Here is an 11,748-nt window from a genome sequence, read left to right as displayed (position 1 = left end):
TACATTTAGAAATCAACAGCATGGGTGAAAATAAAAGTCTACATTAAAACTCTTTGTTAGAATGCTTTACACTTTCCACAGAACAGAGACTAAAATAACCTGTTATACAATTAGCCACAAATACACTCCTCAAACTCCCCCCCCCCATTGTCTAAAACATGACTTCTTTGTAGCAGCTGGACCCTACCACCAGTGTGCTTGGCTGAGTTCACAAATCTGTTGCAACCTGTAGCTTCCCTGTCACTTCTCTGGCTCACCTCTCCTGCTAAGCTTTGTTTCCTGGCAGTAATTAAAATCTTCTGTCACCTTCACCTCCATAGCTACTGCTGCTGCTGGAATCACCATAGCCACCTTGGTTTTGTGGTTTGGCAAAGTACTGGCCTCCACCACCATAAGGGCCAGAGCTTCTGCCTCCAAAATTCCCCCCCCTCATGGGTCCAAAATTTGAAGATTGACTGTTCTAATTGCCAAAATAATGGTAGCTTCCACCCCCTCCTAAATTGCTTCTATCATTACCAAATCTATTATAGCCATCCCCGCTGCCACCATATGCTCCGCCTCCATGGCTGCCACCAAAGCCACCATAACCACTGAAGTTCCCTCCATGACCCAAATTGTCATTTCCACCAAAACCACTTTCACGGTCACCACCGAAGTTTCAATAGCCACTTCGACGACCTCTTTGGCTAGAGGAAGTACTAGCCATTTCTTACTTTGATAGGGCTTTCCTTACTTCACAGTTGTGGCCATTCACAGTATGGGATTTCTGTAGGACAATCTTATCAATAGAGTCATCAAAGGTCACAAAAAAGCAAAGCCCTTTTCCTTCCCACTGCCTCTGTCTGTCATTTCTATCACTTCGATTTTTCCATACTGTTCAAAACACTCTTTTAGGTGATGCTCTTCTGTGTCTTCTTTAATGATGTCAACAAATATCTTTTTCACAGGTAAGTGGGCCCCTGGTGTTTGAGAATCTTCTCTTGACACAGCCCTCTTTGGTTCCACAACTCTCCCATCCCCCTTGTGTGGCCTTGGCTTCATGGCTGCATCTACCTCCTCCCCAATGGCATAAGTAACAAAGCCAAAGCCCCTGGAGTATCTCACATTACCACACAGTCGATGAGTTGCTCAAAATGGCACCTCAGACTCTCATTTGTCCTTTCGAAGCTCAGCCCTCCAATGAAGAGCTTCCACAGCTGTTCTGGCTCCTTAGGAGACTCAAACTTCAACATGACTGTGGTGGGAGAGGCTTCAGCGATGTTTCCTCAGCATCCACAGGCAGAAAAGAGCCAGCCAGCCAATCAAGGTATCTCTGTTATTTTCAATTTTAACCACAGTAAAACTATTGAAATCTAGGGCTGGAGAGATGGCTTAGCGGTTATGCGCTTGCCTGTGAAGCCTAAGGACCCTGGTTCGAGGCTCGGTTCCCCAGGTCCCACGTTAGCCAGATGCACAATGGGGCGCACACATCTGGAGTTCGTTTGCAGAGGCTGGAAGCCCTGGCGCGCCCATTCTCTCTCTCTCCCTCTATCTGTGTTTCTCTCTGTGTCTGTCGCTCTCAAATAAATAAATTTAAAAAAAAATTAAAAAAAATGTTGAAATCGAATTGCATGAGTCCTCCATTTCAGATACCTTTCTTAATATTCTATCCATGCATTTGTTCATTTAGGTTTAATAATTCTCATAAAGAACAATTACTAGCTTAATTTGTGGGTTTGGTTTGTAGCTAAGTGGTGGAATGCTTACCTAGCATGCTGTTAGAGCTCCAGCATTAAAACGCCTATTAACATAATGTTACTGCTGAAAAAATGATCACTGGAGAAATTAAGTCACTTACCCAAAGTTACATAATTAGCAGTAAACTAGGAATTGAACATGAGAGAATATGATCTCAAAATATTACTGTTTTAAGTGGTTCATGACTCTGTTGGAAGAATTTTTTACTACCATTATACATCATGTATTTCATTTGATTATGTAAGTTTCTGTTCATAATGGAATGAAAATAAGATTTGAAGGATAAAGATTCAGTATTTCAAAGTCTAAGAATGTTTCTGATATATACTCAACTCCTAGATCATATATTGGCTTAAGCTTTGTTTTTGCATTAACTTTCCAATTTTTTTGTAAAAATATGAATAGAATAAATACATTTGCTTATTGTTCAGAGTACCAATTAGCATAGAACCTACAACATAGTATCTAGAACATAACAATTACATGAATGAGTGATGTAGTAGACAGCTTCAGGTTCGCTGAGATGAATTTCCAGTCCAGGCACAGTGGTGGAGGAAGAGATTTATTGAAGCTTACAGATCCAGGGGAAGTTCCATAATGGCAGAAAAAGCTGGCCTGCTTTCACAGGACCAAGCAGAGAGAGAGAGAAGCACAAGTCAAAAGCCACACAGCACAGTACACTTAGGAAACTCCAGCTAGGCACACTCTGCATATCTTTAGATTGAAATCTTAAGCCTACCATCATTTTAAGATCCACCCAGTGACACCACCTCCAAACAGGTGGCTGCAAATCTGAACTACAAACTAATAAATCAGTGAATATATTTAGGGGTATCTATTTAAACTACCACAGATGACTTTCTGAATGACATGAAAATATGTTTTTGTTCATTGCATATCATTTACACTGTATATAACATTAAAAAGTTTTCCCCATGTCTACCAAGTATAGGCACATTGTATTAAAGTGTTGAAATGGCACATGATGCTATAGAAACATTATCATTGCCCTTATTCTTCTAAAATGTGAACCCTTCCCTTCATCTCTTCCTGGTCTGGTGATTGACCTCCTTTCAAATCTCAGAGTGATGATTTGGAGATAAGAAATTAACTAAGGCACTTGAACACTTCCCATAGTTTTTGTTCTTAAGAAATTGTGATGAATGTATAAATAATGGAGTTGAAGCCTGTAGTAGGTAGTAGAAAATAATTTTTTGTTTAGTTTTATTTTTTATGCAGTTCAAATAAACATATTCCAGGAAACTAGATTGTGAAGACACTTCAAGATGCTTACCCAAAACACATATCCTATCTATGGTTGCATACATTGGTTAGCTCACCTGGACAAGCATGGCTGTTGTAGTCAAGGAAGCCAATGTCCCACTGATAATTAACAGGTTTTGAATGACAGCAGGGACTCTTGCCCTGTGACACCTGAGATGTTCAAATGGATATAGTCCTTGTGCTGTGCTTTTATCAAACGGTGAGAAGGTTGGAAAGGTAAAAGAATGGTTCTCCCAGACATTCAGCTGAAAGGCATTTTGGAATTACTGGGCTGACAGCCCCAGATAACACAGGTTTAAAGACTTAATTCTGGTAATTTCTGATGTCTGTGAAGCCAAAGTTTTGGAAAAGAAAAATAAAATAAAAACTCGTCAAGTGTCAAATTAATTAGAGAAAGCCATTCCTGCAGATTTCTTGATGGTCATCTAGAGTTTCTCTGACCTTCCTCTTCAAGTTAGAGATGGCAGAAGCAGAGCCACTAGGATATTAAAAACACATATTTTCACCAGGAAGTGTTGAACACATACCTGCACTACTAGGCTGTTACATTTTTTAAGAAGTGCAAAATATTCTCCTCCTTCACCTATCAGGAACAGGCTTGTAAACAGAAATGTCTGATGGGTTTCAAGGTGACTTGTAGCTTTCCAGTCATTTCTTTCACAGCTCCACTATTTGTGTTTAGGAAGTCACCAAAACAATGTAATTAAAGAATTAACTGTCATTTTATTTACTTCACCTTTTAGAGTAAAATTTATTCAGCAGTTTAAAAAATCAGTTGTTGGAAGCTCAAATCTTTTATAACTCTCAGAGAGAACAGATGGCATGGCCATATCAGCAGTGACACTATATATACACACCAAGTGAACTGGTGTTATTATTTGGTTAAGTGGCTGTCAGCATTTCCACTACAAGCCCAGCTTTCAAGGGTCTATAATTCAGATACTTTAAATAACATCTGGCTGAAGCTTGGCTTATAGAAATTATGAGTGTCAAGTAAAAATTAGTATAATTTTGTGAATGCATGAATATTTTTGGAAGACTCAGCTTTATCAATTTCATCTTTTTAGCGATGATTTCTACTGATTACTTTATTTTGGGAATCTGAGTACACACCATTCAGCTATTCAATGATGAAATAATCCACATTTACCCTGTGTGAGGTCTTTGTAAGTAGTGAAGGTGTTCTTGAAAGTCAGCAGTCTAGAGTGTCCTCTCTCTACAGGACTTATGCATTCATTACTGAAATAGCAAATCTGCAAAGAAAACATAATTAGTTAATATCAAGCCAGTACACATCGTTTGGGATAATGATATGCTTCATAAAATATTCTCAGTATTTTAAACAGCATATCTGGGATCCTTCTAATCTTATTTTCATTTCATGGTTAAAGTACTTCCTTTAACATTTATATACTTAGTTAATTATAATTAGCATGAATAAATCTAAGCATACCTCACACTATTTTAATTATAATCAATCCAAATGTATCCATTTGGCATCACACCTTTGAAGTGAGAAAAAGATCAAAATAACATGGAAACTGAGTATATTATTCAGGGTCCTCTAGAGGGACAGAACCAATACAATAATTTGGTTTTGAAAAGGGAATTTATTCCATTAGTTTATGACAGTCAAATAATAGCTGTTTTTCAAGTCTGAGAGTCAAGGAACTCTTTAGCTGCTTTGTCCATGTGGCTGGATGCCTTAGCAGTCCCAATCCAGTGGTGAAAGTCTAAAGGCTTCCTGGAGAGTCACTGGTCTTCAGTCCATTGTGGAAAACTGAGGAAACTTGGTTCAAATGCTGAGGAAGGATAACCATTCATTAATTCTTTATTTTTTATTTTGTTTTTGTTTTGTTTTTCGAGGTAGGGTCTCACTCTGGCTCAGGCTGACCTGGAATTCACTATGTAGTCTCAGGTCTCAGGTTGGCCTTGAACTCTCGGTGATCCTCCGACCTCTGCTTCCCGAGTGCTGGGATTAAACATTCATTAATTCTTGAGAGTAAAGATATATAGGAAACAAGAGAGTCTTGGGAGAATTTAATTCCATGTTTTGACATCTATTAGTCTTTTTTTTTTTTTTTTTTTTTGGTTTTCTAAGGTAGAGTCTCACTCTAGCTCAAGCTGACCTGGAATTCACTATGCATTCTCAGGGTGGCTTCGAACTCTCGGCAATCCTCCTACCTCTGCCTCCTGAGTGCTGGGATTAAAGGCATGTGCCACCACGCCCGGCTTATTAGTCATTTTTTATAAATCAGTCCTTATAAATTTCAGTTGTTTTATATATAAAATTCAATAATAGCATATTCAATAATAAAATATTTTCAGTTTAAATGACACAGTTATATCTAACCTAGTACTTGATAGACAGCCAATAAATTCTAGTTTCATTTCTATCCATACTTCCTAGTAATGATAACATTTGAACATGTGTTGCATGTAATCTATAAGCTACTTTCTTTTCTTGTTTCTTGTAGAATTCAGTCACCATAGTGCAAAGTCAGCTGTGATAATTTCTCTCAGCAATTAATGACAATTTTCTATATTATAAGACATTCCAGCAAAGTATTCTATTCTCTTGGATAAAGATGTAGCCATCTTGGAGCATTACCAAATTCTTTGTAGATTGTACACAATGTCCCATAGGTATAATGTTCACGGTTCCTTTGTTTAAAGATATCTCATTAGCCAGCCAATTATGTTGGTGATCTGTTAGCCTCCTTTATGGTCCCAAATGCTCCCTGCTTTCCAGTTCATATGAACCTTTCAGAATGCCATATGTTCAACTGCTTCACTCTATGTTTGGTCCCTTTCCTCCTATTATCCCCATCTGTGTAACTGCAGGCTTTGGGGTATGGATACTTGACTTTTCTTGGTATCAAAATCCAAGATATTGCCTGGCTTATTTACATGTACTTTCATTAATTAATTTCTTCAGTTGATTAATATGTTGCATATTTACTTGACTAAAAATCTCCATTAAAACAGTGTGTTTTGAGAAAATGTGAAAAGCTTACATGTTTTTACAACTACTAATTTATAATTCTAATAATATGACTATTTATATCTCAATCTGGTAGAAGAAATACATCCTACTCTTGTCCATGTATCATTGCTGAAGAGTTCAGAGTCATCCTTACTTCCACTTATGTCACTTTTATTTTACTATTGTCATTTACCTTTGGTGAGGCATAAACCTCAATTGATCAGATAATGGCTACAGGACTGGTGGAGAGGCATCCTCAAGAGGGTTGTCAGTGAAACGGGAGTGGTGATAAGGGGATGTAAGAGAATAACGTGAGGGTAATCTGGCCAACATATGATTTGTTAATACAGTAAAGTTCATAATGAATAAAAATAAAAAATATCTTTAAATGACCTAAGTATTATTGTAATATCTCAAAGGTTACATATAGTTAACTTTGGGCATATCTTATTAACTTAATGTTATCCTTAATATCAGCATTGTTTCAGTACTTGCTTTAAGAATGATTTTTGACTGTCACTTTAAGTTATGAAATCTCCACATAATTTCTGTATACTCTCAAAGAACTGGCTGGTATACATGGTAAAGATAAACTTATTGAAATTATTGTATTTCTTTGAAACAAAATGATATTTTTGGTTGAGTTTTTCGGAAAATTTCTGCCAGCATATTTGCCGTTTTCTGCAGTTTTCATAGGACACTTTGCCCCTTACGTTTTTTTGAAATGAGTAGATGATTACATGAATGATATGGGACTATTCTTCAGTACTAATAGCCTATAGTCAGAACCTATGGAAGCAAATCTTAAAGCTATTATCTTTTTTTTTTTAATTTAATTTATTAGTTTTCTTTTCAGAAAATACAGGCAGTTTGGGACCATTGTTTAGGCTCATCCATGATCTACCCCCTCCCAATGGACCCTCCTTGTTGATGTAAATGGGTGGTGCATTGTGGAGTTAGCCCACAGTTATTGGTATGATAAATGTCTCTGCATATCATGACCCAACATGTGACTCTGACACTCTTTCCTCTCCCTCTTTCGCAAAATTTCCCTGGGCCATGTTGGGTTCATTTTTGGTCTGCTTTAGTGCTGAGGTGTTGGGGGCTTCTGGGGCTCTCGCTCTCTGATTTGGTAGGAGTTGATTTTTCTCTGTGTTGGTCTCCTTCCCCTTTGTGCTGGTATCTGGTTCATCAGGAAAACAGCACCCTTGCTTGTTTTGCCAATTCTCCTTAGTTTCAGTCGGCCCCTTTTGAGGTATGTTGGGGCAGCTCTCTTCTTAGGATCTGCATCTCTCTGAAAAAGAGAAGCAGATTCTCCAACGGAGAGTAAGTTAGCACCTGGAAAATTGAGATAACAATTACTTTTTTGATAGAGAGTTTAATAGGTGTAGGCCCTCTTGTACCCCATGATTGGTGGTAGCTTGATATTGGAGAGTGGGCTTATGTTTGGGTATGGTTCTGACTTGTTTCCCAGCTCCAGCTATGGGTCTAGTACCACTGAGGGGATCAGTTAGCCAAATCAAGAGCAGTTGGTTCCCCACCATGGCTGTGTGCCACTATTGCACTTGTGTGGGCATCACATCAGGTTATTTGTTGCTAATTAGGTTAGACCATGAGTGGCTTGTACAGATATTGGTCGTTTCCCCCAGTCGCCCATGTAGCACCTTCTGGCACTAGACATGCTGACTGTCTGGGGACTGACTCTCTCCTGGCTTCCAGCCATGCCATTCCATTTTACGTGTCAGCTGCATATGGAGTCTTCAGCAATAAGTTCTTACCACTGGCATTTGGTGGGTCATCAAGTACTCTGACAGAAGTCTGTCATTGTTTTGGGAAACCTTGTAGATTTCTCTGATCAAAAGCTCATTGTGGATGATAGCCCCAAGCTGGAAGTGGGGGTTACAGGTCAGTGCCCACTAAGAAATTGAGGAAAATCATAACTAATATACAAGAGTTAGAGAGGAGAGAGGGGGGTGTGAGGGGGAGAGGGAGGGAGGGAAGATGTAGAAGATTTAGGTTAGTCTTGATCCTACCCTCTCCAGTGTCTTGTGGTTTAAGTGTTTCCTGTAAGGGTCTAGTGAAGGTTCAGCCATTTGGTCTGCCTTTTAGGAAGTAGAATTTTATGGTACCATTGCCATTTGGGTCCAGATTAGACACTAATTAAAGCTATTATCTTAAGCTTATTTCTGTTTAGATATTTGCAAATACATCATATATAATGGTCACAACACAGACATATCAAGAAGTGATATCAGTTTATGTATGTTCATCATATTCTTTTTTTTGAAATACCATACTGAAATGGTGATGAGACTAACACCATCTATTTATTAAGGTAATGAGAGAGAGAGAGTAATTGTTACCTGAACAGCAACAATTCTGAAATGATATGTGTAAATATTCAAAAGTGTTTAGATTAGGTTGAAGGTTGGACACATAATTCTTGTTACTAGTACTACTTTCTAAACTACTTTGGTTTGTGGAAAAGTAAAATTTCTTTGAATATTCCAGCATAATATCATGTAAATAATTCTCACTCTTTAAAACTCAGCCTTGGCAATTAATAATAATTTGAACTCTACCGTACTGAATAAGCTGGACTAATTTATTACTTATGACTATAGTAAATTAACCACATAAGATTCCAGAAAGATATAAGGAAGGAACCGGTATTGATATGTTCTTGTCATTCTGTTACATAAGAAATTATGCTCATCACATAAATTTGTTCATTAAAGTTAATACTTGAGATTAATTTTCTAAACTTTCCTTCCATATATAAGATAGATATTTAACATTTCATTATTTCATTTCTCAACGTACTTCGCAAGTTTATTCTATAATTAACAATTTCATTTTCTAATTTGTCTAAGATGTAGAGGTCAAATTTATCAAAATATTACAACATCCAGATCTATTCATAAGAGGTTTACTGTCATCCATATCTACCCTTATTCACCTGTAGCACTTAATACGTGTGAAAATGGAATAGAAGTTTGCCCATTGTTAATATCCACTTGCATAAATTAGAGAGAAACAGGTTACAAAGGCATTTCACAGGCATTATTCTCTATTTACATTTCACTTGTTAGGAACTACAGGTACAAATTTATTTCTTTAAAATTCTCTTTTCCTACTTCTTTTCCTCTACATCACAAGTAACATTACTTAAAGATATATGTTCCTGAAAGTCAATCAATGGAGAATTAAGTAAGTTTGTCAAACAATGGAGGTGCTTTGAGAGGAACTCCAAGGAAAACAGTTTTGCTTTCATGGGGATAAGCATATGGTTCCAAGTGTCCTATAGAGGGAGCTGCTGCACTTTTGATCATTGAAGGCCTGGCCTTCAGTAAGATGCCTAAAATGTTAAACTTGTTTTACATAAATAGAAAAAGAAATACTAAAAGAATATTCACAAAGAATTGTGGCAGAAATTTTCCCTTTCTCCATAAAGTCACAGATGTGAATAGAATGTGTCTAGGGAAGTTGACACTGCAATCACTTTGTAAAATTAAGTATTTTGTTTGGTGTCAAGGCAATATTTTAAAAGTTGGCAGGAAAATATGCAAAATATTTTACAAAATAAAAGAACATATAATTTCAGAGAAATTAGGGGATAACAATGACCCACTCTCCACTCATATTTATTTCCCCACACTAATAGGAAGACAAATAAAGCAATTCAATAAAATTTTGATAAATTTATATCTAAACTTCTAGAAAGTAGATTTTGTAGCAAATACTTGAAAATTCATGGAGAGAAAAGAGAAAATAGATGCTTGTTGACTCATATGCTGTGAAATGCCAAGTGATAACTTGCTGAACTGAATTAAATTCTTATTAAAATTTCAGTGTTTTTAAATTCTTAGCTAAGTATTATACATATTAGTTGTTTAGTTATTATTTCAACAATATGTCAAAATGAAAAGCAGTGGGAAAGGAGCACATTAAAATATTAGGTAGCTGTTTTAATGCTATTGAAGAACTAAAATAATGCAAATATTTGAGGCAGATTCTTTTTTTTTTTTTTCAAGGTAGGGTCTCACTCTAGCCCAGGCTGACCTGAATTCACTATGGAGTCTCTGGGTGGCCTCGAACTCAGGGCAATCCTCCTACCTTGGCCTCCCGAGTGCTAGGATTAAAGGTGTGTGCCACCACGCCTGGCTTGAGGCAGATTCTTGTTTCATAAGTATTATTCACCAATAAGTGCTTAAACTCCAGCAAACTGATGCCTCAGCAATAAAGCTATATCTTGTGTAAAATTAAAACATTTATATGAATAATATAATTATCTTTTTATGGTGAAATACATGTGAATTACTTAGTTATTGGCTTTTGAATTTACTCACAGTATTGTGACTAGGTTCATATTCAATTTTATGGTCATGTTTTTAGATAATATAGCCAGTTACATCATGTTTAAATATTTATAATGCTTTATACCTGTGTGATTTATACAGACTACGAACAGATCATTTACAATATTTGTCTGAAGTTTTATTTCCCCCTATAGTGACTAAATTCAATGCTTGAATAAAGGTAATAAATTGCATAAATTATTAGTGTACTTTATATAGCTCTTTCCACATGCTAAAAGTAGTAAGCTTAACTTTCATCATGTACAAATTGACAGAGCAAAATAGTCAACAGGTTTTTAACCACAGCCAATTTTTAGTAATTAAGTATTCTAAAATTTACTGAGTCAATTTTCGAGAACATTGCATGTGCAGGTTGCTAGCAATGGCACCAGTTGAGTCCTGTGGAGAATCTGTAAAACATACTGCGCGCACAGTGAAAACTGAGCTATGGTAAAAACATTTTCAGAAAAAAAAATCTAAAACCTTTTCCACAGTTAGAGTTTTAATCATAGAAAAAAGACGTTCTACTATTACTTCTTGAAAATGTTGGGCATATTAAAAAGACAATTTTCATCTAGGAAGATGTTTTATACTATCTTTAGTTTTAAAAATTAGTTGTTAGAATGTGAACTAACCAACTGAATAAATGTGTGAGCGCCAAAGGTATTTGAATTGAAAAATATATGAAAATTTTGTTTAATCAATGAGTTAATTTGAAAAATAATGACATTAATTTAATAAGTATTCTTTGAACATTATACCTTTACCTATATGAATCCTTGGGAATAAACAGGCCATTGATAGACCATGCTGCCTACTCACCATTGGATTATTTTCAATAAATAAGTGTGTGTGTGTGTGTGTGTGTCTGTAATCTAAGAACTTGAATGGGGGCTGGAAAGAAGGCTTAGAGGTTAAGGCACTTGTCTGTGAAGCCCTAAGAACCCAGGTTTGATTCCCCAGGACCCACATAAGCAAGATGCTTTTGGCGCATGCGTCTGTAGTTTGTTAACAGCAGTTGGAGGCCCTGGTGTGCTAATTCTTATTCTCTCACTCTCAAACAAATAAATAAAAATAAAATATTTTTCTATAACATAACTTTGATAGGTACATAAAATGATTTTTATTCATATTGACGCATAAAACTCAGGGATAGTGGTAAAGAACAAGATAAAAGAGGGAAAGGGATTAGAGAAAAAGATACAATCATAGTGAATATTCAAGTATTTTCTGTAAATACTAATATATATCTTGTCCATCAGGCCAATGAAAACATATTCATATGTAAATATTGTGATATATTTAAATATAAAACATTTGAGAGTTATGGAACAAAAAAGTCCTCTATATTCTAATTTTATTGTGTCCCATACATGTAAATAT

General features: G+C 36.2%; 1 pseudogene; it reads right to left on the bottom strand.

Moving 5' to 3' along the window:
- Positions 1 to 289: 289 nt before the first annotated feature.
- LOC101596834 lies at positions 290 to 1,232 on the bottom strand (annotated as a pseudogene).
- Positions 1,233 to 11,748: the final 10,516 nt, after the last annotated feature.

The sequence above is a fragment of the Jaculus jaculus genome, chromosome X, assembly GCF_020740685.1.
Source record: "Jaculus jaculus isolate mJacJac1 chromosome X, mJacJac1.mat.Y.cur, whole genome shotgun sequence".
Taxonomy (NCBI): domain Eukaryota; kingdom Metazoa; phylum Chordata; class Mammalia; order Rodentia; family Dipodidae; genus Jaculus; species Jaculus jaculus.
This window is presented reverse-complemented; position numbering and strand designations above follow the sequence as displayed.